Source organism: Somniosus microcephalus, chromosome 2 (genome assembly GCF_052327205.1).
Source record: "Somniosus microcephalus isolate GS21.2 chromosome 2, FLI_Smic_1.0, whole genome shotgun sequence".
NCBI lineage: Eukaryota > Metazoa > Chordata > Chondrichthyes > Squaliformes > Somniosidae > Somniosus > Somniosus microcephalus.
In genome coordinates, this window is record NC_140988.1 from 236,237,905 (window position 1) to 236,265,316 (window position 27,412).

General features: G+C 47.4%; 1 protein-coding gene across 2 annotated transcripts in view; it reads right to left on the bottom strand.

The window, feature by feature from the left end:
* The window catches only part of LOC147123290 (uncharacterized), a 277,352-nt gene that overhangs the window by 204,242 nt on the left and 45,698 nt on the right, over positions 1-27,412 (bottom strand). Inside the window, exon 1 of one of the 2 annotated variants that reach the window (XM_085970227.1) lies at positions 1,491-2,983. The exons of the other annotated variant lie outside the window; for it this stretch is intronic. The gene's annotated coding sequence lies outside the window, so the exon portion shown is untranslated. Of the gene's footprint in view, positions 1-1,490; positions 2,984-27,412 lie in introns of those variants that run through there. 2 annotated transcript variants of the gene reach the window in all.

A 27,412-nucleotide genomic window follows, 5' to 3' on the forward strand; every position in this document is an offset into this window, starting at 1 on the left:
GGGGGGTGATAGAGGAGTGGACCAGGGTGTCGCGCAGGGAGTGGTCCCTTCAGAATGCTGAAAGGGGGGGAGGGGAGGGGAAGATATGTTTGGTGGTAGGATCACGCTGAAAGTGGCGGAAATGGCGAAGGATGATCCGTTGAATGTGGAGGCTGGTGGGGTGAAAGGTGAGGACAAGGGGAACCCTATTGTGGCTACAGATGCTGCCTGACCTGCTGAATATTTCCAGCATTTTCTGTTTTTATTTCAGATTTCCAGCATCTGCAGTATTTTGCTCTTGTAAGAGCATTGGAATAGTTGAGTATGGACCAAGGGGAGGATGAAGGTTTCAGCAGCAGATGGGCTGAGACAGGGGTGGAGACGGGAGATGCTATGGAGCTGGAAGTAGAGGTTTTTTTTGATGGAGAAGGTATGGGGTCAGAAGCTCAGCTCAGAGTGCCGTGGTTGCGATAGTCCAGTGCAGCCTAAGACAGTGGCCTTGGGAGGGAGATAGAATCGGTGGCGAGAGAACAGTAGTGGTGGCAGGGGACAAAGACAATGGCTTCCATCTTCACAATGTTTAATTGGAGGAAATTGTGGCTCAAAAAGAGAATGTCCCATGCCCAACACTGGGCAATGAATCCCATTCTTTCCCCTCACCACCACCACCCACCCCCACAATGTCAGATTTTCCTCACCCCACCCCCCGCGATGTCCCATTCATCCCCCATAATGTCCCATTCAACCCCGCGATGTCCCATTTACCGACCACTCCCGCGATGACCCATTCAAACTTTCAGTGTTTGTCTCATTTATTCTTGCACTAACTGTTTGCCTTCCTTTTACCTTCTGCCTCATTATCTTTCTCCTGAGCAGAATCTGCCTGAGATCCCTTTTCACCCCAGCACTTGTCTGTTACTTTCTAGTATATTTGGGTGAAACCCTCACTTCCACAAATAGCTGCCTCTGTCATATTCTTATTGTTACCTACAAACCGCAAGCCTTTTGCTTAGTGGTAGCATTCCCGCCTCTGTGTCGAAAGGTGCAGAGTTTGAACCCCACTCCAGACAGTCCTGCGAGAGGAGACCAGAGCTCCAGCTCTGAATTCTGGGTTGACATCCAGCAAGATGCTCACGTCAAGTGGGTTCACCCAACCCCCTCATCGTATAGGTTATGGGAGCCCATAAAATCTTACTGCTGTATAGCACTAACCACCCTATTAGCTGGTATCAATATGGTTACGGGCATGGAAGGAGCATTCACGTTGCGGCCTGTCAGACTGTTAATCAGCCTGCAAATCCTCACACTATTCTACAATGAAAGAGTGTGAAGATACGGACACAACTACCGCTAGCTACAAACCTTAAACGTGGCCTCACAGAACAGTGTAAATGCGAACATGGACATTTTTAAATCTGGCATCTGCCATCCAAAGTACTAATTTGACACCATTTAGTTTTAATAACTCCATAAATAAATAAATATGTATTTGTCTAGAAGCTGCAACTCACGTTTCTCACTCAGAATGATTTTCTTCATCTCGGCATACTAGAAATGTCCAAGCCTTATTTCGGTCTGTATTATGCTTTATCCATGAATGATCTCCATTTCCTAGGTCTAAGACTAATGAACAGAGAAATCATTTCTGTAGGAAACAGATGGGATTCATTTTCTCCTTGCTTCAAGTACTTCACTGAGCACAAACAATATTTATCTTCCCTGTTAATACTTCCTACAGCTTTAAGGACACTGCTGCATCCGCTTTCCGAATGCAGTCATTTGTTCCTCGACATCTGTAGGCTTTGCATTATGCAGACACTAGACTTCAATATTACTAGCTGCCAGCACTACAACATTGATTTATTTTTGCACATTATTGAGTCTTCATGGAAAATCCCATCTCCTATAGGGCAGCGGTGATCTGGACGCAATGGATTAAAATAATCCATCTCAATGATACCAGCAGCCTACGTGTCAGCTTTAAGTGCCACTGGGCCTGATTTTCTTTGTCTACATTTCATTTTTTCAGTGTTCTCTTTTAAGTGCAGCAGTTTGCTTACCCCACGATTTTTGTCTGAGCCATCACAGAGTCAAGGACCGGAATTTTCTGTACCTGGGCGGGTCGGGTGCGGGCGGTCGCTGTGGCAGGTCACGGCCCCGTTCTTCATTCCATCCCGCTCCTGAGATCGACTTTGCGTTAATGGCACCTATTGAGGCAGCCCTGAGCGTTACCTGGCCCTATTAAATGGTGTGGGTCTGATGATGTCATCGATGATGCGTCTTCAGCTGGGATATTTAAAGGAGCCATGGCCACATTGCATTTGAAGGATCATCTAGGATTATGCAGGAACTGCACTGCACCATTGGAGTGTTGCAAAGCGTGGCAAACATGACTGCACAAAGAGAGGGCAGCACCCAGGTTCTCAGATGACACCGTCCATATGCTTGTGGAGGGAGTGAGAGCAAGCAGGGAGGTCCTCTTCCCTTCCAATGGGTGGAAGAGACCTCCCCAGCAGACCAAAGGAGCCTGGCTCCAAATAGCAGAGGAGGTGAACAGCAGGGATATTATCAGGAGGACCTGGGTGCTGTGCCAGAAATGTTTCAATGATACTCGAGGAGAAGCAATATGAACTAAAGGGTACAATTCTAAAGTGGCTGCAGGAACAGAGAGATCTGGGGGTATATGTGCACAAATCGTTGAAGGTGGCAGGGCAGGTTGAGAAGGCGTTTAAAAAAGCATACGGGATCCTGGGCTTCATAAATAGAGGCAGAGTATAAAAGCAAGGAAGTTATGATGAACATTTATAAAACACTGGTTCGGCCTCAACTGGAGTATTGTGTCCAATTCTGGGCACCACACTTTCAGAAGGATGTGAAGGCCTTAGAGAGGGTGCAGAAAAGATTTACAAGAATGGTTCCGGGGATGAGGGACTTCAGTTACGTGGATAGACTGGAGAAGCTGGGGTGGTTCTCCTTAGAGCAGAGAAGGTTGAGAGGAGATTTGATAGAGGTGTTCAAAATCATGAGGGGTCTAGACAGAGTAGATAGAGAGAAACTGTTCCCATTGGCGGAAGGGTCGAGAACCAGAGGACACAGTATTAAGCTGATTGGCAGAAGAACCAAAGGCGACCTGAGGAAAAACTTTTTTACGCAGCGAGTGGTTATGATCTGGAATGCACTGCCTGAAAAGATGGTGGAGGCAGATTCAATCATGGCTTTCAAAAAGGAATTGGATAAGTACCCGAAGGAAAAAAAATTGCAGGGCTACAGAGAAGGGGCAGGGGAATGGGACTAGCTGAAGTGCTCTTGCAGAGAGCCGGCATGGGCTCGACGGGCCGAATTGCCTCCTTCTGTGCTGTAACCATTCTATGATTCTAAGATTTTATGATATCAGGAAAGGTGAGTGTAAAGCCACACTCAACTTCATCCTGCTGTGCCTCTCATCACATCCCCATCACTCTGCTTTCCCAAGCTTACTCCTGCACATCCTTACTCACACCAACTTACCTTGCACGTCCACCCATCCCTCTCTCTATCTACATTATCACATCCCCATCTGACTAACCACCCCTCACACTCACCCTCATCCGAATGCAATCATACCAACTAACAACACAAGGAGGCTACTTGGCATTGCCACCCCCCTCTAAAGATGTAACCCATCTATTCCTTACACTCATTCCATCACTCTCACTCAATCTTCTGTTCTTTCCCTCCTTGCAGGAAAAGAGAGCCCACAAGAAGAGAGAGAGAGAGAGAACTGGAGGTGGCACTCCATCATTGGCCACATTAACAGCAGCAGAGGAGGTTGGCTTGGAAGTGTCTGGAGTCACCGAGCAGCTGAAGGTGGGAGTCAGAGAGAGTGGGACATCTCAGCAACCTGGTAACAGAATTATATCGCATACAGCCACATGGCATACAGCAGTCACTCATATGGGGACAGATATCAGCAGCCAGTGAATGTTCATCATGTGCATAATGGCATCTGTACCCATTCTTGATATGATCTAACTCATCTCTTTACTGTCCCACAGGTCCATCAAGAGCGCCCCCCCACCAACCCTCACCCCCCACCACCCCCACCACTGTCCAGGAGGAAGGCGAAGACGACTCCTCAGAGGAGTCTCCAGCCTATGAGGGTGCACCATCACCAGACATAAGTGCACCCAGCACCAGCGCAGAGACGCATACCTCGGTCTGGCTCAAATTTTTAGGCTATGCTCCCCAGTCTTCGAATCCCCAAACAGCGGAAATAGTTTCTCTCTAACTATTCTATCTGTTCCCCTTAATAGAAACATAGAAACATAGAAGATAGGAGCAGGAGTAGGCCATTCGGCCCTTCGAGCCTGCTCCGCCATTCAATGAGATCATGGCTGATCATCCAATTTCAGTACCCTGTCCCTGCCTTCTCCCCATATCCCTTGATCCCTTTAGTCTCAAGAAATATATCTAACTCTTTCTTGAATATATTTAATGAACTGGCCTCCACCGCCCTCTGTGGCAGAGAATTCCACAGGTTCACCACTCTCTGGGTGAAGAAATTCCTCCTCATTTCAGTCCTAAATGGCTTACCCCTTATCCTTAGACTATGACCCCTGGTTCTGGACTCCCCGGCCATCAGAAACATCCTTCCTGCATCTAGTCTGTCCAGACCTGACAGAATTTTATAGGTTTTGATGAGATCCCCTCTCAATCTTCTAAACTCCAGTGAGTATAAGCCCAATTGACACAATCTCTCCTCATACGTCATTCCTGCCATCCCAGGTATCAGCCTGGTGAATTTACGCTGCACTCCCTCCATGGCAAGAACATCGTTCCTCAGGTAAGGTGACCAAAACTGCACACAATGCTCAAGGTGCGGTCTCACCAAGGCCCTGTACAACTGTAGCAAGACATCCTTGTTCCTGTACTCGAACCCTCTTGCTACGAAGGCCAACATACCATTTGCCTTCTTAACCGTCTGCTGCACCTGCATGCTTACCTTCAGCGACTGGTGCACAATAACACCCAGGTCTCTTTGTACTTCCCCTTCTCTCAATCTATTGCCATTCAAATAATAATCTGCCTTCCTGTTTTTGCCACCAAAGTGGATAACCTCACATTTATCCACATTATAGTGCATTTGCCATGTTTCTGCCCAATCACCCAACCTGTCCAAATCGTATTGGAGTTTCACGGCATCCTCCTCACAGCTTACCCTCCCACCCAGCTTTGTGTCGTCTGCAAATTTGGAGATATTACATCCAATTCCCTCGTCCAGATCATTAATATATATTGTGAACAGCTGGGGTCCTAGGACCGATCTTTGCGGTACCCCACTAGTCACTGCCTGCCACTCGGAAAATGACCCGTTTATTCCAACTCTTTGCTTTCTGTCCGCCAACCAGTTCTCTATCCAAGTCAATACCTTGCCCCCAATCCCATGTGCCTTAATTTTGCACGCTAATCTCTTATGTGGGACCTTATCGAAAGCCTTCTGAAAGTCCAAATACACCACATCCACTGGTTCTCCCTTATCTATTTTACCAGTTACATCCTCAAAAAATTCCAGTAGATTAGTCAAGCATGATTTACCTTTTGTAAATCCATGTTGACTTTGTCCGATCCTGTCACTGCTTTCCAAGTGCTCTGCTATTACATCTTTTATAATGGACTCTAGCATTTTCCCCACTACCGATGTCAGGCTTACCGGTCTATAATTCCCCGCTTTTTCTCTACCACCTTTTTTGAATAGTGGGGCAACATTAGCTACCCTCCAATCCATGGGTACCGTTCCAGAGTCTATCGAGTTCTGGAAGATGACCAGCAATGCATCTACTATCTCTAGGGCCACTTCCTTAAGTACCCTGGGATGTAGACCATCAGGCCCTGGGGATTTATCGGCTTTCAGTCCCATCAATTTTCCTAACACCATTTCCCTACAAATACTGATTTCTTTCAGTTCCTCCCTTTCATCAGACCCTATGTTCCCCGGCATCTCTGGGAGGTTATTTGTGTCCTCCTTTGTGAAGATAGAACCAAAGTATGTATTTAGTTGGTCTGCCATTTCCTTGTTTCCCATTATAAATTCCCCTGATTTTGACTGTAAGGGACCTACGCTTGACTTCACCAATCTTTTTCTCTTCACATATCTATAAAAGCTTTTAGTCAGTTTTTATGTTCCCTGCAAGCTTACTCTCATATTCTATTTTCCCTTTCTTAATTAATCCCTTTGTCCTCCTTTGTTGACTCCTAAACTGCTTCCAATCCTCAGGATTATTGCTTTTTCTAGCCGATTTATTTGTCCTCTCCTTGGATCTTATGCAATCCCTGATTTCCCTTGTTAGCCATGGTTGAGTCACCTTTTTTGTTTAATTTTTATGCCAAACCGGGATGAACAAATTCTGTACCTCATCCATTCGGTCTTTGAATGTTTGCCATTGCCTATCCATCATCAACCCTTTGAGTGCCATTCCCCAATCAATCCTACCCAACTCACTCCTCAGACCATCGTAGTTTCCTTTATTTAAATTGAGGACCCTAGTCTCTGAGTCAACTACTTCATTCTCCATCTTAATGAAGAATTCGATCATATTATGATCGCTCCGACCCAAGAGGCCTCGTACAACAAGATTGCTAATTAATCCTTTCTCGTTACATAATACCCAGTCTAAGATGGCCTGATCTCTGGTTGGTTCCTCGACATATTGGTCCAGGAAACCATCCCGTAAACACTCCAGGAATTCCTCCTCCACAGTATTGTTACTCATTTGGTTGGCCCAATCTATATGTAGATTAAAGTCACCCATGATGACTGCTGTGCCCTTATTGCATGCTTCTTTGATTTCCCTTTTAATGCTGTCCCCAACCTCCGCCTTACTGTTTGGAGGTTTATATACCACTCCCACTAATGTTTTTTTCCCCTTAGTATTTCTCAATTCTACCCATACGGATTCCACATCATCAGAGCTAATATCCTTCATTACAACTGTATTAATCCCTTCTTTAACCAGTAATGCTACCCCACCTCCCTTTCCTTTTTGCCTATCTTTCCTGAATATCGAATACCCCTGGGTGTTGAGTTCCCAGTCTTGGCCATCCTTGAGCCATGTTTCCGTAATTCCAACCAAATCATATTCGTTTACCTCTATTTGCGCAGCCAATTCATCCACCTTATTACAAATGCTCCTTGCATTAAGACACAAAGCCTTCAGGCTTGTTTTTTTAATGCTCTTAGACCTATTAGAATTATTATTTACTGTGGCCACGTTTGATTTAAACCGTTGATTTCTCTGACTGCCACTTTTGTTTTTCTGCTTCCTATCTTTTGGTTTTATCCCTGTTTTCCTTTCCTCTGTCTCCTTGCTCAGGTTCCCAACCCCCTGCCATTTTAGTTTAAACCCCCCCGAACAGTGCTAGCAAACCTCCCCGCAAGGATATTTGTCCCGCTCTGGTTCAGGTGCAACCCGTCCGACTTGTACAAGTCCCACCTTCCCCAGAAGCAGGCCCAGTGCTCCAGGAAACTAAAGCCCTCCCTCCTGCACCAACTCTTTAGACACGCATTCATCTGCTCTATCCTCCTATTCCTATACTCACTAGCACGTGGCACCGGGAGTAATCCAGAGATTACAACCTTTGAGGTCCTACTCTTTAATCTGCTACCTAGCTCCCTAAATTCTTGCTGCAGGACCTCATCCCTCTTCCTACCTATGTCGTTGGTCCCAATGTGAACCACGACCTCTGCCTGTTCACCCTCCCCCTTCAGAATGCCCTGCAGCCGTTCAGTGACATCGTTGACCCTGGCACCAGGGAGGCAACAAACCATCCTGGAGTCACATCTACGGCCACAGAAACGCCTATCTGTTCCCCTTACGATAGAATCCCCTTCCACTATTGCTCTCCCACTCTTTTTCCTCCCTTCCTGAGCAGCAGAAGCACCCCTGGTGCCAGGAAGTTGGCTGCTGCTGCCTTCCTCTGGTAAGTCATCCCCCTCAACAGTATCCAAATTGGTATACCTGTTTGAAAGGGGGATGGCCACAGGGGTCCGCTGCACTACCTGCCTGCCTCTACTGCTCTGCCTGATGGTCACCCATTTCCCTTCTGCCTGTGCAGCCCTACCCTGCGGCATGACCAACTCATCAAACGAGTAACCCACGACCCTCTCAGCATCGTGAATGCTCCAAAGCCCATCCATCCGCAGCTCCAGCTCCTCCATGCGGTCTGTTAGTAGCTGCAGCTGGATGCATTTCTGGCACACGTGGTCATCAGGGACACTGGCAGCGCCCCTGAATTCCCACATAGAGCAAGAGGAGCATAACACGGGGCTGGGCTCTCCTGGCATGACTTACCCCTTTAATTAATTTAAATTAATTCAATACCACCAGTTAAAGATATACTCTAGGGCGCTTGTATGGTTTACCAACAGTCCCCGCTACACCAGAAAGACCCTAGCAACTATAAACCACAGAGTTAAAGTTTAAAAAAGAGAAATACTCACCAACCAATCACTTACCTGCTCCCTGGTGATGTCACACCCTGATTACTTTTTACCTCTCTCCCCGCTGCTGAGTTAGTCGGGCCTCGCCTCGCTCCTCCTTTATACTGCCGCCTCGGTGCTCTCCTGGTCCGATCTGGTCGGGCCTCGCCTCGCTCCTCCTTTTAACTGCCGCCTCGGTGCTCTCCTGGTCCAATCTGGTCGGGCCTCGCCTCGCTCCTCCTTTTAACTGCCGCCTCGGTGCTCTCCTGGTCCGATCTGGTCGGGCCTCGCCTCGCTCCTTGAAAACTTCGATCAGATCACCCCTTAACCTTCTAAATTCTAAGGAATACAACCCTAATTTGTGTAATCTCTCCTCGTAACTTAACCCTTGAAGTCCGGGTATCATTCTGGTAAACCTATGCTGCACTCCCTCCAAGGCCAATATATCCTTCCTAAGGTGTGGTGCCCAGAGCTGCTCACAGTACTCCAGGCATGTTATAACCAGGGTTTTGTACAACTGCAGCATAACTGCTACCCCCTTGTACTCTAGTCCTCTAGATATAAAGCCCAGCATTCCATTAGCCTTTTTGATTATTTTCTGTACCTGTTCATGACATTTTAATGATCTATATACCTGGACCCCCAGGTCTCTTTGGACATCCACTGTTTTTAGCTTTTCAACATTTTAGAAAGTACCCTGTTCTATCCTTTATAGGTCCAAAGTGGATGACCTCACATTTGTTTACATTGAAATCCATTTGCCACAGTTTTGCCCATTTACTTAATCTATTGATATCCCTTTGTAATTTTGTGCTTTCATCTACACTGCCTACAATGCCGCCTATCTTTGTGTCATCGGCAAATTTGGATATATGACTTTCTATGCCATCATCTAAGTCGTTAATAAATACTGAAATTGTTGAGGCCCCAACACAGATCCCTGCAGGACACCACTAATCACATCCTGCCAATTAGAGTACCTGCCCATTATCCCTACGCTCTGGCTCATGCCGCTCAGCCAATTTCCTAACCAGGTCAATAATTTCCCTTTAGTTCCATGGGCTTCAACTTTAGCAAACAGTCTCTTATGAGGGACTTTATCAAATGCCTTCTGGAAGTCAATACAAATAACATCCATAGACATTCCCCTGTCCACTACTTTAGTCACCTTTACAAAAATTTCAATCAGGTTTGTCAGGCATGACCTACCTTTCACAATGTGGAGATGCCGGTGTTGGGCTGGGGTGGACAAATGTGAGAAGTCACACAACACCAGGTTATAGTCCAACAGCTTTATTTGAAATCACAAGCTTTCGGAGTGCTGCTCCTTCGTCAGGTGAAGTGAAGAGATGCATATAGGCACAGCATATATAGTCAGAGAACACTGCCAGATGATTACAGGTAATCTTTCGAACTGCCATTTATCCCACCTCGGCAGAGAGATAATCACAGCAATCAAAGGTGTGGATGGTGTCCAAACAGGTCAGTCAGGAAAACATTACATCAAAGAACAATGAGGTGGGGTCACCAGGGGTCAAATGTTGCAGATGCTGGGGTCTGTATGAAAAACAAAAAACAAACAAAGAAAAATATTTTAAAACATTTTTTTTTTGCTGGAAATCACAGCAGGTCCGGCCGCATCTGTGTAGAGAGAACAAGCCAATGACGACTCGAGTCTGGATGACTCTACATCAGGTGGGGTTACATGTAGCGTGACATGAACCCAAGATCCCGGCTGAGGCCGTCATCATGAGTGCGGAACTTGGCTATCAGTTTCTGCTCGATGATTTTGCGTTGTTGTGTGTCTCGAAGGCCGCCTTGGAGAATGCTTACCCAAAGATCGGAGGCTGAATGCCCTTGACTGCTGAAGTGTTCCCCGACTGGGAGGGAGCACTCCTGCCTGGCGATTGTTGAGCGGTATCCGTTCATCCGTTGTCGCAGTGTCTGCATGGTCTCGCCGATGTACCATGCTCCGGGGCATCCTTTCCTGCAACGTATGAGGTAGACAACTTTGGCCGAGTCACATGATTATGTACCATGTACCTGGTGGGTGGTGTCCTCACGTGTGATGATGGTATCTGTGTTGATGATCTGGCATGTCTTGCCGAGGTTGCCGTGGCAGGGTTGTGTGGTGTCGTGGTCGCTGTTCTCCTGAAAGCTAGGTAATTTGCTGTGAACGATGGTCTGTTTGAGGTTAGGTGGCTGTTTGAAGGCGAGTACTGGTGGCGTGGGGATGGCCTTAGTGAGGTGTTTGTCATCATCGATGACATGTTGAAGGCTGCGAAGAACATGGCGTAGTTTCTCCGCTCCGGGGAAGTACTGGACGACGAAGGGTACTCTGTTGGTTGTGTCCCGTGTTTGTCTTCTGAGGAGGTCTGTGCGATTTTTCGCTGTGACCCGTCGGAACTGTCGATCGACGAGTCGAGCGTCATATCCCGTTCTTACGAGGGCATCTTTCAGCGTCTGTAGGTGTCCATCGCATTCCTCCTCATCTGAGCAGATCCTGTGTATTCGCAGGGCTTTTCCATAGGGGAAGCATTCAGGTAAGCATTCTCCAAGGCGGCCTTTGAGACACACGACAACGCAAAATCGTCGAGCAGAAACTGATAGCCAAGTTCCGCACTCATGAGGACGGCCTCAACCGGGATCTTTGATTCATGTCACGCTACATGTAACCCCACCTGACGTAGAGTCATCCAGACTCGAGTCGTCGTTGGCTTGTTCTCTCTACACAGATGCGGCCGGACCTGCTGTGATTCCCAGCAAAAAAAAATTTTTTTTTTTATATTGTTCTTTGTTTGTTTTTTGTTTTTCATACAGACCCCAGCATCTGCAACATTTGACCCCTGGTGACCCCACCTCATTGTTCTTTGATGTAATGTTTTCCTGACTGACCTGTTTGGACACCATCCACACCTTTGATTGCTGTGATTATCTCTCTGCCGAGGTGGGATAAAGGGCAGTTCGAAAGATTACCTGTAATCATCTGGCAGTGTTCTCTGACTATATATGCTGTGCCTATATGCATCTCTTCACTTCACCTGATGAAGGAGCAGCGCTCCGAAAGCTTGTGATTTCAAATAAAGCTGTTGGACTATAACCTGGTGTTGTGTGACTTCTCACATTTACCTTTCACAAATCCATGCTGGCTTTCCCTGATCAACTGAAAAGTTTCGAGGTGTTCAGTCACCCTATCCTTAATTATAGACTCTAGCAATTTCCTGACAACAGATGTTAGGCTAACTGGCCTATAATTCCCTGGTTTCCTTTTCCGCCATTCTTAAATAGCGAAGTGACATGCGCAGTTTTCCAATCTAAAGGAACGGTTCCTGAATCTAGAGAACTTTGGGCATCTACAATGTGCTCACCTACTTCCTTTAAAACCCTGAGATGGAAACCATCTGGTTTGACAGGTGCAAGTCTGCTTATCCCAATCGATATGTAAGTTAAAATGCCCTATTAAAACCACTCTGCCTTTACTACATGCTTGTCTATTCTCTGTATTTATACAATCTAGCACTTTTTGCCATAGGGGCCCTATACACAACTCCCACTACCGTCTTAAATCCTTTCCTATTTCTTAACTCTACCTATAAAGTCTCCACTGCCTGCTTACGTCTCTTTATATCCTCTCTTATCATTGAAGTGATTACATCCTTAATCACTAAGGCTGCTCCTCCCCATATGCCATTTTCCCTATCTTTCCTGTAGACCATCTAATGTGGTATATTTAGTTCCCAGTCCTGACCATCTTGCAGCCATGTCTCAGTAATGGCTACAATGTCATACCCTCCAAATTGAATTTGTGCCTGCAGTTCATTCAATGTATTCTTTATACTCTATGCATTTGTATAAAGAATGCTTATTTGGGCCTCACACCCTAGCCTGTCCTTCAGCGCTATTTTACTCATATGTTTCTTATTTCTCTCTCCTGGTTTAATCATTTTATGGGGGAGAAATTCGGTATCGCCCCATTTGGGGCACAATTATCGGCTGGTCGCAAAGTTTAGCACCTGGCGCTAATTATCACCTCCGACTGCAAACTTGGCTTCTATCGCCCCTGGAGGTGATTGGAGCACTAAATCAGGTGCTACACACCTCTCTTAAGGCACTAACAGCGAGGAGCAAGGTGCTACCTCAGAGCGCTGGTGAAGCAATGGAACACAGAAACACTGGCGCTGGCCAGTTCTTAAAGGGGAGGGTTAATCTTGCTCTCCATCCATACCATGCTCATTGCAGCCTTGAATCTCAGCCTGGAGAGACCTGTACATCAAATCTGCTGGAAAGAACAGTGGAGAGGCCCAGGGAAAGAGCTCAGAGTGCAGCTCCCATAGTCTCTTCTAAATCGATGCAAGAAAAGTCAAATCAAAATTAACCTGCAAAGTGCTGCTCAGTACCCAAAACTCCTTCACACAGCGTTGAATCTCTCCAGAAGGCTCTCTCTCTCTCTCTCTCAGAATGCATGGTGCAAAAATGTTGCCGACAAAAAAAGGCAGGATGCGGTCGCCTTTAAATAGCGCTCCCCCAGTCCCTTCCCGACTGCAAAACGTTCCTCTCAACCTGTCGTTGCTAGCGGCAGGCGGAAAGGCAGGGGGCACCACTCAATATCCAGTCCGGGGCGCTACCGGGGCGTTGCATACTCAACTGACATCACGATCTGCGGGCACAGGAGATCGTGGTAGTAGTGTTTAGCACCACCGCAAAATGTCTGGTCAATTTCGCGAGTGGCGCAATCACCGCCGCGCCTGGGCACTAGTTGCTTTGCACCCTATTAGTGCCCTCTTAGGGTGCTAACGGGAGGTGCAAAGCAACTGAATTTTTCCCCCTACATCTTTTAGTTTTCCCTTTACCTGTAGTGCCTAAAGCACAATTTCTGACTGTTACTCTCTTCACTTTCGTTTGTTTTTAACCTACTATTTGTTCTACAATTTCCACCTGAGCCCTCCCCCCCTATTTACTAGTTTAAAGTCCTTGTGACTACCCTATTTATCCTTTCTGCTAGGATCCTGGTGCCAGACAGTTTCAGGTGCAGCCTGTCCCAATGGTAGAGTTCCTTCCTGCCCCAATACTGGTGCCAGTACCCCATGAAATGGAACCCCTCTTTCCCACACCACTCCTTTAGCCACCTGTTCACTTCCCTAATCTGCTTCTTCCCACGCCAATTTGCACGTGGCTCAGGTAATAATCCAAAGATTATAACCCTTGAGATCCTGTTCTTTAATTTAGCTCTTGTTTCCTGGTACTCCACAAACAGGACCTCTTGCCTACTCTTCCCTATGTTGTTGGTCCCAACATGGGCCACAATGGCTGGATCCTCCCCTTCCCTCTCCAATATCCTTTCAAGCCAGTTCGAGATGTCCCTCACCCTGGCACCAGGTAGACAATATACCATGTGCAACTCACGACCTTGCTTACAAAGGATGCTATCTGCCCCCCTAATTATAGAATCCCCTGTCTCAGAATCCTCTATCTATAGAATCTTAGTATTAGGGCAGATGATAATAGAGAATAAAACTTTGGCCTAGATAGTTCAAGCAAATTAGACCACAGCTAATGCAGAGATTAGACAAGCATGTAGTAAAGGCAGAGGGATTTTAACTTCCATATAGAATGGAGCAGACAAGTTCATGACAGAAAGGTAGCAAATTTCTTGAGTGTGTTCAGGATAGTTTTCTGCAACAATATGTCCTAGATCCAACAAGAAGGCAGGCCGTATTAGATTTAATAATGAGTAATGAGCCAGAGTTAGTTAACAGCCTAACGGTGCATGAACATTTATCTAATAGCGACCATAATATGGTCATGTTCAATGTTGTGTTTGAAAGGGAGAAACGCGAAACAGCTACTAAGATTCTAAATTTAGGTAAGGCCGACTTCAATGGGATGAGACAGAGACTGTCCACAGTAAACTGGGAAAGTCTGTTAATGGGCAAAAACAGATCAGTGGGAGGTGTTCAAAAAAGAATTTAACATGATACAGAACCAGTTTATACCCCTAAAGGGCAAGAGCTCTACTTGCCAAGAAAAAAGCCATGAATGACTAAAGAAGTAAGGGACAACATAAAACTTAAAGAAAAAGCAGACAAAAAATAGCACAGATCCTGGCGAATGAGAGAGATGCAAAGAACAGCAAAGTGTGACAAAACAGGTAGTAAGATCTACAAAAAAGGAGTATGAAACAAAACTTGCAAGGGATATCAAAGTCAACACAAAAAACTTTTACAATTATATTAGGAAAAAGAGGATGGTTAAGAGCAATGTGGGCCCCTTAAAAACTGATAATGGTGTTACTGTAAATGAAAATAAGGAAATAGCGGATAAGTTAAATAATTACTTTGCGCCATTATTTACAGTAGAGGAAGATTTACAGTAAAGGACATCCCAAGGAAACTAATATTAAAATCCGGGACGGGAACTCACCAAAATTAACTTAAGCAAATTAACAGTAATGAAGAAAATAATGCCACTAAAGAGTGACAATTCCCCAGGACCAGATGGTTTCCATCCCAGGGTTTCAAAGGAAATAGGTGACACATTGCAGATGCCCTAACTATAATCTTCCAAAGTTCTCTCAATTCAGGAACCATTCTTTTAGATTGGAAAATTGCACATGTCACTCCACTATTTAAGAGAGGTGACTAGTTAGCCTAATGTCTGTTGTTGGGAAATTACTAGAGTCTATATAGGGCTAGAAATTCGGCTGCTTTGTGCCTCCCGTTAGTGTCTGCGGGGGGCGGTAAGGGGGCGCTAAAGGGTTACCGACCGGGCGTGGCGAAATCAGCGATGCCCATGAACTTCCCAGGCGGTTTTGCGCTGGCGCTAACACTTACCGCCCCGCTCTGTTATGCCCCGTAGATCGTGACGTCATCAGGTGCACAGTGCCCCGTGACCGCCCCGGATCTGATATTGGCTCCGGCCCCCAGCCTGAGTGCCTGCCGTCAACAATGGCAGGTAGAGGAGGCAGTATGCAGTCGGATGGGCGCTGGAGGAGCAGAATTTAAAAGCAGCAACATCCGGTTTATTTTTACTTGGCAAAGAATGCTGCCTTGTCAGTTTCACAAAGGCAGACAGATGTTTTGAGCAATTTCAGCATTTTTCACTTTAAGGAGCCTTCTGCCTCAGAAAAATTGTTCGGTTTCATTTAGGTGCGATTTGCAAGTGCAACATTTGCAAACTTTAATGGGGGCTGTACTAGCACTGGACCTCACCCTCCAGCATCAACGTCAGAGGCAACGGAGGCAGAGAGAAAGATTACAAAATGTGGCCAGAGGGAGGAGGGCCAACAGGGCTCTCAACAGGAGGCCTTACCCTCCCAGGGTATTCCGGCAGCAGTTCTCCTACATCAATTTCTTCAATAATAAAAGGTTCCGCTTCACCAAGGAGGTGGTCATAGAGCTCTTCCACCTTCTGCAACTAGGCCTCGAGCCTCAGATCAGGGCAACCACGGCTCTCTCAGTGGCAGTCAATGTAGTAACCTGGGAGGTTATGAGTAACCTGATCCACCAGATGGTGCTGTGGCAATTGCTCTCCTGAGTTAAGTCTGATCTGTACTGTTGTACTCTTTGTTTTTGCTGCCTCATGGCAGAAGCTTTTATGTGCAAGGGTTGATTAAACCATGTTACGGAGTTAACCTGTGTCTGTCTCCATCTATGGCCAGCTCAAGATACCACATATGGCGACGAGAATAAAGGACGGAAGAGTTTTGGAGTATTCGGAAGAGGTGCTCGGGTTGGTTAGCAAACTAGTCAGAAAAGCACGAGGCTAGGCCGCAGGAGTCGAAACGGAGTTTGATTTTTTGGCTGAAGTGACCGGACTCCAAGGATGGCAGGAACGGTAGGCTCCGTGGCACCTTTTGACAGCAAGTTGCAGTCTTGGGAGGAGTATATTGAAATACTGAGCCATTTCTTTATGGCAAACGAGGTAGACAGTGCTGAAAAGAAAAGGGCCATTTTACTGAGTTGTGTAGGAGCGCAAACCTATACACGGATGAGGAATCTGCTGAGCCCAGAGCGGCCAGGAGAAAAATCTTTTGACGAGTTGGTGAGTCTACTAAAGAATCATTTCAATCCGAAACCTAGTGAAATAGTACAGAGATGGAAATTCAATTCGAGGATTAGGAGGCCAGAAGAAAGCGTTACCGAGTATGTGGAGGAGCTTCGGAAGCTCGCACAGGACTGTAATTTTGGAAATGCGCTCACAGTCATGTTAAGGGACAGACTAGTATGCGGAGTTAACGACGACAGATACAGCAAAGGTTGCTGTCAGAAGAAGGATTAACGTTTGAGACGGCACTTAAAAAAGCACAAGCCATGGAGACGGCTAACAAGGACATTAAGGACTTAAACAGTATGAGCAAGGAGAAATGGAGTAAACCAGGGGGAGGAGCTGTTTTCAAGGTGGAAGCTGGCGCGAAAAGTCCACCAGTCGGGGTTGGGGATTGCTACCGATGTGGCGGGACGAGCCATTATGCAAAGGACTGCAGGTTTGCAAAGGCAAAGTGCCACAATTGTGGAAAAATAGGGCACTTAAAGAAAGTCTGTAAAAGGGCAGTGAGTGAGAGAAGCAGTGCTAAAGGGGCAAAGCATGCTAAAGGGGGGAGGGAGAAGTACACAAAGCAGGCAAATTACATACAAGAGGAAGAGTCTAGTGAGTCTAGTGAGGAGGTTTTCACTGTATACAGTATAGACACTTCAAGGCCCAACGTACCCCCTCTCACTCAGTATTTGATAGTGAACGGAGGTCAAGTAAAGTTTGAGATTGACACCGGATGTAGTGTAACCATAATGTCGCAGACTGAGTACGTCAAGCTATGGGGGGAAGCAAAAGTACCAGAGCTAGGTACATGCCCCATTAGTCTCAAAACCTACACAGGACAGAAGGTGGACATTTTGGGGGCGGCCGAAGTACAAGTGGAACACAAAGGAGTCACCAAAGAGCTTACGGTGGTAGTGGTAGCAGGGTCAGGGCCAAACCTGTTAGGGCGAGGGTGGATTAGTGAGTTGAGTGTGTACTGGCAGGCAATGAATAAAATGGAGGACAGTACAGAGGCACTGCAAGAAGTGCTGATGAAGCATGAGTTAGTGTTCAAGGACGAACTGGGCACCTTAAGGGGAGCCACAGCCAAGATTCATGTAGCCAGTGATGCCATGCCTCGTTTCTTTAAACCAAGGTCGGTCGGTACCTTTTGCAATGAAAACCAAGGTTGAGGCGGAACTAGATCGCCTGCTAAGGGACAAAGTAATAGAACCAGTGAAATTTTCAGACTGGGCGGCACCAATAGTCCCGGTATTGAAGCCCGACAGTAACGTAAGGGTGTGTGGTGACTATAAGTTAACAGTGAACAGAGTATCATCACTGGAACAGTACCCCATTCCGAGAATGGAGGACATGTTAACATCGCTCGCTGGGGGAGAAAGATTCAGCAAACTGGACATGAGTCATGCGTATCAGCAGATATTGCTAGATGAAGAATCAAAAATGTTTGTCACAGTGAACACGCACAAGGGGCTGTTCACGTATGCCAGGTTACCATTTGGTGTCAGTTCTAGCCCAGCAATATTCCAACGGACTATGGAGGGCATTCTGCAGGGCATTCCAAAGGTGGCCGTGCACTTCGATGATATTCTGCTAACAGGAAGTGACGATCAGGATCACTTAAAAACACTGGACAAAGTGCTACAGCGGCTGGAAGAGGCGGGGCTATGCCTGAAACGGAGTAAGTGTAGTTTCATGGAGAAGGAAGTTACATTCCTGGGACATCGGGTGGATGCCACAGGCCTCCATCCATTACCAGGGAAAGTGCGAGCAGTGCAGGATGCACCTGCACCCACCTCAGTGACTGAACTGAAAGCCTATCTAGGGCTCCTGAATTATTATAACCGGTTTCTTCCAAACTTATCGATGCTGCTGGCACCCCTGCACAAACTGCTGAGAAAGGAGGAGCCATGGCGTTGGGGGCCAGAGCAAGCGAAAGCGTTTCAGCAGTCAAAGGAGCTACTTCAGTCCAGCAGGGTGTTGGTGCATTATGACGAGAAGAAGGAGCTGATAATGTCCTGCGACGCATCACCCTATGGAGTGGGGGCAGTGTTGGCCCACCGCATGCCAGATGGAGCAGAAAGGCCCATCGGGTTTGTTTCACGCACGCTCACAGCTGCGGAAAAGAACTATTCACAGCTTGATAAAGAGGGGTTGGCCATTATATTTGGAGTAAAGAAATTCCATAAGTACATATATGGGAGGAAGTTTGTAATCAGTACTGACCACAAGCCTCTTATTAGCTTACTGAATGAGATGAAAGCGGTGCCTCAAATGGCATCACAGAGAATAATGAGATGGGCAGTAATACTAAGAGCCTATGAATATGTGATCATGTACAGAGCCGGCAAAGAAAACGGGAACGCGGATGCTCTCAGCCGCCTGCCCCTCTCAAAATCTCCTCGCAGTACTTCCCCTGAGAAGCACGTCCTGATGCTGGATCAGGAGATCAGTCCCCTGATGACTTCAGTGCAAATCCAGGGCTGGACAGCCAAGGACCCCGTTCTGTCAAGGGTCCGTGAGTATGTGTTGAAAGGCTGGCCAGATCACCGTGAGGGACCGGAGTTTGCGCCGTACAGACAGAGACAGCACGAGCTCAGTGTCCAAGATGGATGTGTGCTATGGGGAGCACGCATCATAGTCCCAGAGCGGGGATGCTCTACTTTGATGGAACAGTTGCATCAATCGCACCCAGGAATGACTAGAATGAAAGGACTGGCTAGGAGCTACCTGTGGTGGCCTAACTTGGATGCTGAAATTGAGTCAAAGGTAAAGTCATGCACTATATGTCAGGAACAGAGGAAAGCGCCTGCCGGGGCACCACTCCATCCCTGGGAGTGGCCCAGCAAACCCTGGAGGAGAATTCACATAGACTATGCGGGACCTTTTATGGGCAAAATGTTTATGGTGCTGGTTGACGCTCACTCAAAGTGGATCAATGTTTATCCAGTGAGCTCTGCAACGACTGATGCCACACTGAATTGTCTCAGGAACAGCTTCAGCACGCATGGTATTCCAGAAATGATTGTATCCGACAATGCACAGTGTTTTGTTAGTGAAGGGAGCAAAGAATTCATGGTAAGGAATGGAATCACACATGTCACCTCGGCTCCATATCACCCAGCCTCAAATGGGTTAGCCGAGTGAGCCGTGCAGACTTTTAAGGAGCTCATGAGGAAGAGCTCAGGTGACACCCTGGAGACCAAGCTCAATGGAGCCTTGTTTAGTTATCGTATAACACCCCAAGCTACCACGGGGCTTTCTCCGGCTGAGTTGATGATGGGGAGAAAGTTGCGGTGCACGTTAGACCTGATACACCCAGATCTCAAAAGCAAGGTTGGGACAAAACAAACAAACCAAAAAGCGTACCATGACAAACATACTAAAGCTCGCCATTTTGCCATAGGGGACTCTGTGTACACCCGGAACTTTGGTTATGGACCTAAATGGATACCAGGACTAATCCAGGACATTACAGGACCTGTGTCGTACTCCGTGTTACTAGGGGATGGTCGAGGGGTTTGTCAGCATGTGGATCAGCTTTTCAGCCGGCAGCAGGGGGAACTGCCTCAGATGGAACAAAGGGCAGTAGAGGAGGCTGTTCCAGGACCCAGCACGGCTTATAAGGTGCCAGTGGACACTGGTACTGCCAGGCCACAGCGGGACAGAGTAAAACCAATATCAGAGACTACTCCAATCTCAAGTGTGAATGAATCTGAGAATCCACCACAAGTGGAATTAAGACGTTCACAAAGGATTCGCAAGCAACCAGAAAGACTTATACAAACCTGTTAAATTAGTCAGGGGTTAACCATGGTTAGAGCATACTGGTTAATTAAAACGTAGTACCTAGTAAGGGTTATTGTTTAAGAATTGCATACGGCAATCTTAAGCGGGGAGGAGTGTAGTAACCTGGGAGGTTATGAGTAACTTGATCCACCAGGTGGTGCTGTGGCAATTGTTCTCCTGAATTAAGTCTGATCTGTACTGTTGTACTCTTTGTTTTTGCTGCCTCATGGCAGAAGCTTTTATGTGCAAGGGTTGATTAAACCATGTTACGGAGTTAACCTGTGTCTGTCTCCATCTATGGCCAGCTCAAGATACCACAGTCAAGTTCACAGTCATCCTCAATTTCTATGCCATCAGATCCTTCCAGCCTGTAACAGGAGACATATCCAACATCTCGCAGTTCACCATCCATTGCCGAATCCGGGAGGTCACAGATGCTCTCTACAGAAGGAGAAGGGACCACATTTCCTTCCCCATGACCAGAGAGAAGCAGCACGAGCGTGCATGTGGCTTTGCCAGGTTGGCGGGCTTCCCCATGGTGCAGGGCGCCATTGACTGCACCCATGTAATTTTGCAGGCACTGCATAACAATCCTGAGGTATTCTGTATCAGCAAAGGCTACCACTCACTTAATGTGCAGTTGGTGAGCGACCACACACAGCGATTCCTGACTGTCGATGCCCACTATCCTGGCAGCAGCCATGATGCCTTCATCCTGCACCAAACCGGTGTGCCAGCTCTGTTCCAGCCACATCAAGCTAGCGGCTAGCTGCTGGGAGACAAGGTCTATCCGCTCTCTACATGGCTCATGACTCCCCTCCGCAACCCCAACACTCGTGCCCAGCACTCATATAATGACAGCCATGCTGCAACCAGGAACATCATTGAGCAGACCATCAGAGTGCTCAAGCAACGGTTCCGCTGCCTTGACCGCTTGGGAGGAGCGCTCCATTACTCGGCTGAGCGGGTGACCCTTTTTGTCGTGGTCTGCTGGATGCTGCACAACTTGGCCATCATGAGGGTCCAGCTATTGCCACGAGGCATAGCTGCACCACTTCAAGAAGAGGAAGAGGGAGACAAGGAGGAGAAGGAAGAGGAGGAGGAACAGGAGCACGAACAGCAGCGATGGAGGAGGCAGCCACTCAATCAGCCTTGTGGAAAGGCGGTCCGTGACCGCCTGATCAGACATCGGTTCCAATGAATTCAAGGCCAATTTCCGGTTGCTCAGCAGGTCCCCAACATTTCATCAATTTCTAATTCCATACCACACCCCAAATCTGAAATGAGACACAGCACCAAATCTGCAACATTCCAATAATAAATATATCCAAATTCTTTAACAAAAATATACAAGAACAATATTAACTAATGAACCTTGTGCAAACCCTTACTTCCCCTCTTTAGAGTGCCTTTTCCTAATCTACTGCTCCTACATAGTGTCTCCCCAGGGGCTGCAGCAGTGCTGGCAGAAGGCCGCTGAGTGTCAGTGCTATAATGTATGTGTCTATACTTAATGCAATAATGACGAGACAGCTTGGAAGATTCAACGTAGGTCTTCACTTAATACCAACAGGCGGGAAACTGAGGGGAGATCAGTACCCACAGTACTATTTATACCCTTATGGCCAGGAGTGGTACTACGGTATCACTACGCCCTACAAAGTAGTGCTGCCCTGGCCATAGGTTTAAAGTAACATACCTATTACATACACAACATTCCTCCGCTTTTAATTAAAACGTACCCGTGCAATTAAGTCAATAGATGCCCCATAACTAGGGCTAATAACATTTGGTAACACAATATACATAACATATTTACATCAAGAGTTGTCTACTTATATATATATAAACAGAAACATGTTATAGATTCAGTCTCTGAGGAGGCCTCCTGTCTCAACTAGGATAACGTCTTTCTCTAGTCGGTCTCAGTGTAGGCGGCGGTACTTCCGTCACCCCTTCATCGCTGGACTCGTCGGTGTCTGATGGCACATCCTGTGCCGTGGAGATCACTGGAGTGCTGAACTCCTCGCAATCCTGAGACCTCTGTAACGACGAGCTGGGCCGTGATTCCGCTGTAACAATGTGCTGAGACGTTTGAGGTAGTGCTGATGGCACATCCTGTGCCGTGGAGATCACTGGAGTGCTGAACTCCTCGCAATCCTGAGACCTCTGTAACGACGAGCTGGGCCGTGATTCCGCTGTAACAATGTGCTGAGACACTTGAGGTAGTGAATCATTTGGGTTTCTGGACTTCACAAGTTGATCAGCATGTCGTCTGATTATGCCTTCCCCTGTCTCAACTGTGTACATCAAGGGTCCCTGGCGGGCCTTTATCATACCAGACCGCCACTTTTCATTCCTATAATCATGGGCCAACACTTGCTGCCCCACCTCGAAGCTCCGTGTCTGTCTGTCAGGAGCCCTACGAAATACTCGGTTTTCCACATCTCTCCGAATGTTTGGTCTGAGCAATTCAAGGCGAGACCTTAACCTTCTATTAAAGAACATGACGGCGGGGGCCTGGTTGGTCACCGTATGTGCAGCATTACGGTATGCGAATAGGAAGTTGTCCACCTTGTGTTGTAGTGGCAACCTTTCCTCCCCCATCGCCTTGATGGCCTTTTTAAAAGTCTGTACAAATCGCTCTGCCAGCCCATTTGTAGCCGGATGATATGGTGCGGACGTATAATGTCGCACTCCATTCCTTTTTAGGAATGCTTGAAATTCTTCTGCCACAAATTGTGGCCCATTGTCCGAACAGACTTGCTCGGGCACCCCGTTCCGGGCAAAAATGGTCCTTAAGACTGCGACCGTCTTTTCGGCTGTCGTTGATGACATCTTTATGACCTCCGGCCATTTTGAATGGGCGTCCACTACAATAAGGAACATCGCATCCAGGAAGGGGCCAGCGAAGTCCACGTGGATCCTTTGCCACGGCGTTGAGGGCCACTCCCACGGATGTAGTGGGGCTTGGGGTGGTACGTTCTGTACCATCTGGCACCCTTGGCACGCTTTTGCTACTTCCTCAATGTCCCTGTCAATGCCGGGCCACCAGACGTAGGCTCTGGCTAGGCTTTTCATTTTGACACCCCCCAGATGACCTTCGTGTAAGTCCTGCAACACTTTATGTTGTAATTTTTGAGGGACCACCACCCTGGCTCCGCACATCAATGTGCCCCGGCAGACGGACAACTGGTCCTTCCTTGCCGAAAACGCCGGCAATGATGTGTCACCCTGCGCCGGCCAGCCTTTCACGGTTAATTCGTAAACCCTTGCCAATGTCGGGTCGTTCCGTGTTTCCCGCTCGATACATTGGCTGGTGATGGGCAAGTGTTCCATAACAGCCGTATGATATATTTCCACGGGGCCCTGTACTATCTCTTCGATCTCGGCAGGCAAGGGTAGCCGCGACAGGCCATCCACATTGCCGTGCTGTTTGGTACCCTTATATTCGATACGGTACTGGTGTGCTCCTAAGAACAGTGACCATCTCTGTAGCCTTTGGGCCGTCATCAGGGGCACCCCTTTTGTTGGATTAAATATCGACACCAACGGTTGATGATCCGTCAGTAGTGTGAAACGTTGCCCATGCAGGTAGTGGTGGAATTTTTTTACACCCCACACCAGACTGAGGGCCTCCCTGTCGATTTGCGCATAGTTTCTTTCGGCTATAGTTAACGACCTTGAGGCAAATGCTATTGGCCTCTCCGTCCCGTTGGGAAATTTGTGTGACAACACTGCCCCTATACTGTACGAGGAGGCGTCACATGCCAACCTCATTGGCATTTTTGGGTCAAAGTGTGCGAGCACTTCCTTTGATGTGATGAGTTGTTTACCCTTTTTAAAAGCAGCCTCACACGCTTCGTCCCAATTCCAGGAGACTCCCTTTTGTAGCAATGAATTTAGTGGATGTAAAATGGACGATAAGTTCAGGAGGAACTTATGGTAATAGTTTATAAGGCCTAAGAATGATCGTAACTGAGATACATTCTCAGGGGGCGGGGCCTTCACTACTGCCTCGATCTTTTCCGGGGACTTATGCAGGCCTTCCTTATCTATAATGTGACCACAGTATGAGATACGTTCCTGGAAAAACTCACATTTCTGCTTGTTCGCCCTGAGTCCGTATTGTTGTAACCGCAGAAGTACTCGCTCCAGGTTAGCGAGGTGGTCGTTATCCGTTTGTCCTGTCACCAGGATGTCATCCAGGTAGCATTGCGTTCCTGGAATGCCCTGTAGGACCTGTTCCATGGTCCTCTGCCATATTGACGGGGCGGACGCCACACCAAATACCAGGCGATTGTACTGGTACAATCCCTTGTGTGTGTTAATCGTTAGGAGCTTTTTCGAGTCCTGCTCCACCTCCATCTGTAAATAAGCTTGACAAAGGTCAATCTTTGTAAAGTGTCTACCCCCAGCTAATGATGCAAATATGTCCTCTATCCGCGGCAGCGGATACTGTACCGTGTGCAGGACTGGGTTAATAGTTATCTTAAAATCCCCGCAAATGCGAATCTTCTTTGGTTCCCCCGGTGTGTTATTTGCAGATTTGTTTATAACTGGGACGATGGGCGTGGCCCACTCGCTCCACTCAATCTTTGTAAGGACACCTGCACTCTCTAAGGCATCCAGTTCTGCTTCCACCGCTGGCCGAATGGCATAAGGCACCAGTCTGGCCTTACAAAACTTGGGGTTTGCGTCTTGAGCAATAGTTATTTTTGCTCTAATGTCCTTTAAGGTCCCCAGCCCTTGTTGGAACACCTCTGGCGTTTTTGCCAATAGTTTCGACAACCTGCTTGTAATGGTTGTATCATCCGTGGTGGTCTCTACTTTTAACTCGTGTATCGACTTCCAGTCGAAATGGATTTTTCTTATCCATTCCCTACCCAAAAGTGGTGGTCCACCATTTGGTAGGACGTATAAATAAAGTCCTGGCACTTTTCTGCCATTGTATTTTACTGTTACTTGCATTTTTCCCTTCGGGTAAACTTTTTGTCCCGTATATGTTTTTAATTTAATTTCCGTATCCTTTAAGGGAATGCGTTTGAACAGCCTGTTATAATCTTGTTCATTAATTACTGATAGGTCTGAACCCGTGTCCAGCTCCATATTAACTTCGACGTCTGCTACCTTCATTTTAACCCACATTGTGCTGTGGTCCTCCGTTTTGTCTACACCATATAACTTGAGACATCCCAGACCTTTAGGCTCTGCTTTTGTGCCTTCCTGTGACTCGTCTGAGCTACTGTCAGACATCTTATGTATTTTTGTCCTTGCCTTGGTACTGCTCGGATTGCCCCCACGATTGGGTTTCGTACCAGACTGACAAACTTTCGCTATATGCCCCTTTTTCCCACACTGCCGGCATATTTTATCACGAAACCAACAATTACTTTGGTCGTGGGTGGTTTTGCCACAATGGTAGCATTTACCTTTGTGAAATGTCACCTCATGGGTGTCATAGCCAGTTGTGTTTTGTTGTATTTGAGCAGCACCCTGTGCTGCTGCTTCGTGGACCGATGCTATTTCAATCGCCTGATCTAGGCTGAGCTGTTTCTTGGCTAGCAACCATTTACGTGTATTCTCATTTAACATGCCACAGACAAATCTGTCTCTGATCGCGTCCGCCAATATGGCTCCAAACTGACAATGTTTGGACAACCTTCTGAGCGCAGCTAAATAGGCTGCCTGCGACTCATCATTCCTTTGGTCGCGTCTGTAGAAGCGGTACCTTTCCGCTATAAATGGTGGCTTAAGGTTTAAATGTTCCCTTAACGTATCAACAATTTGGGCGTACGTTTTGTCTGCTGGCTTTTCTGGAGTAAGAAGATTCCTCAGCAGACCGTATGTTTTTGCCCCCATAAAATTTAATAAGGTTACTACCTTTTGGTCATCTTCCACCTTGTTTACTATGCAATAAAGTTCATGCCTTTCGATATAGGCATCCCACTCTTCTGTGTCTTCAACAAATGCTGACAACCTTCTTTAACCATTTTAAACTTTTGAAGAGAAAAAAAAAACTTTTCCCGCTTTCTCCACTAGATGGCATTTTTCCCGCCTTTTCTCCCTCTGCTGTCAACGACCTCTCTCCAGCGTCGTTATTTTTGGCCCTTGCAGCTCCCATTATTGCCACCGCCGCTATTAACAATGACCTTCCCCTCTCGTGGCCCGCTAGTACTTGTGGCTCCGTTTGTTCCCCAGATCGCCTGCCCGTTCTGGCCCTTGCAGCTCCCGTTCCCGGGAAGGATTTCAGTTTACCTGGCCTTGGGTGGACTTTTGCCCCGTGGCTGGAGCGCCCGTTCAGCCTCTTCTCTCAGCTGCCGCAGCCTCCGCTGGAAACCTCTCTCTCTCGCTGCGTTGCTGCCGCTCCTCCCGAACCCAGAGTGCTGGGCAGCCTCCTTCGGCCGATGCTGGACTCTGCAGGCTGGCTGGTAAGAAGCCTCTCTCCTTCTCTCTCTGTACTGCTACCGTTCCTTTGTTGCACCGTGTACTGGTGAGTTCGAACCTTACTCGTCGCCAGTATAATGTATGTGTCTATGCTTAATGCAATAATGACGAGACAGCTTGGAAGATTCAACGTAGGTCTTTACTTAATACCAACAGGCGGGAAACTGAGGGGAGATCAGTACCCACAGTACTATTTATACCCCTATGGCCAGGAGTGGTACTACGGTATCACTACGCCCTACAAAGTAGTGCTGCCCTGGCCATAGGTTTAAAGTAACATACCTATTACATACACAACAAGTGCCAGAGACTAGGGATGGTCTTGCAGGATGCCCTCGACCAGTTCTGGGCCTGGGAGGCCCGGCTGTAGACTGCACCACCTCAGGATGGGCGGCAGGAGTCTGGGCTGGCTGGATGACAGGCAGCGACAATTGCAATGGTGGAGTGGCAGTGCTGGAATCAGGAATGCTGTCATCCTGAGAGAGGACAGCAGGTTCCAGCTCCACTGACCCACTCCCACTCCTCCCGGGCTGCACCTCAGCATCCCTACCAATCTGCTGGCGCACAGATTGGTGGCCTGCTGCAACACCGTGAGATCCCTGGTGGCCTATGGTGGACCCAGAGACAATGGCAGCAGTCAGGGCTTGCGTGGCATCCAGCTGAGACTGCATGAGAGCAGTCTGACACTCAATGCCACCAACCATTGTC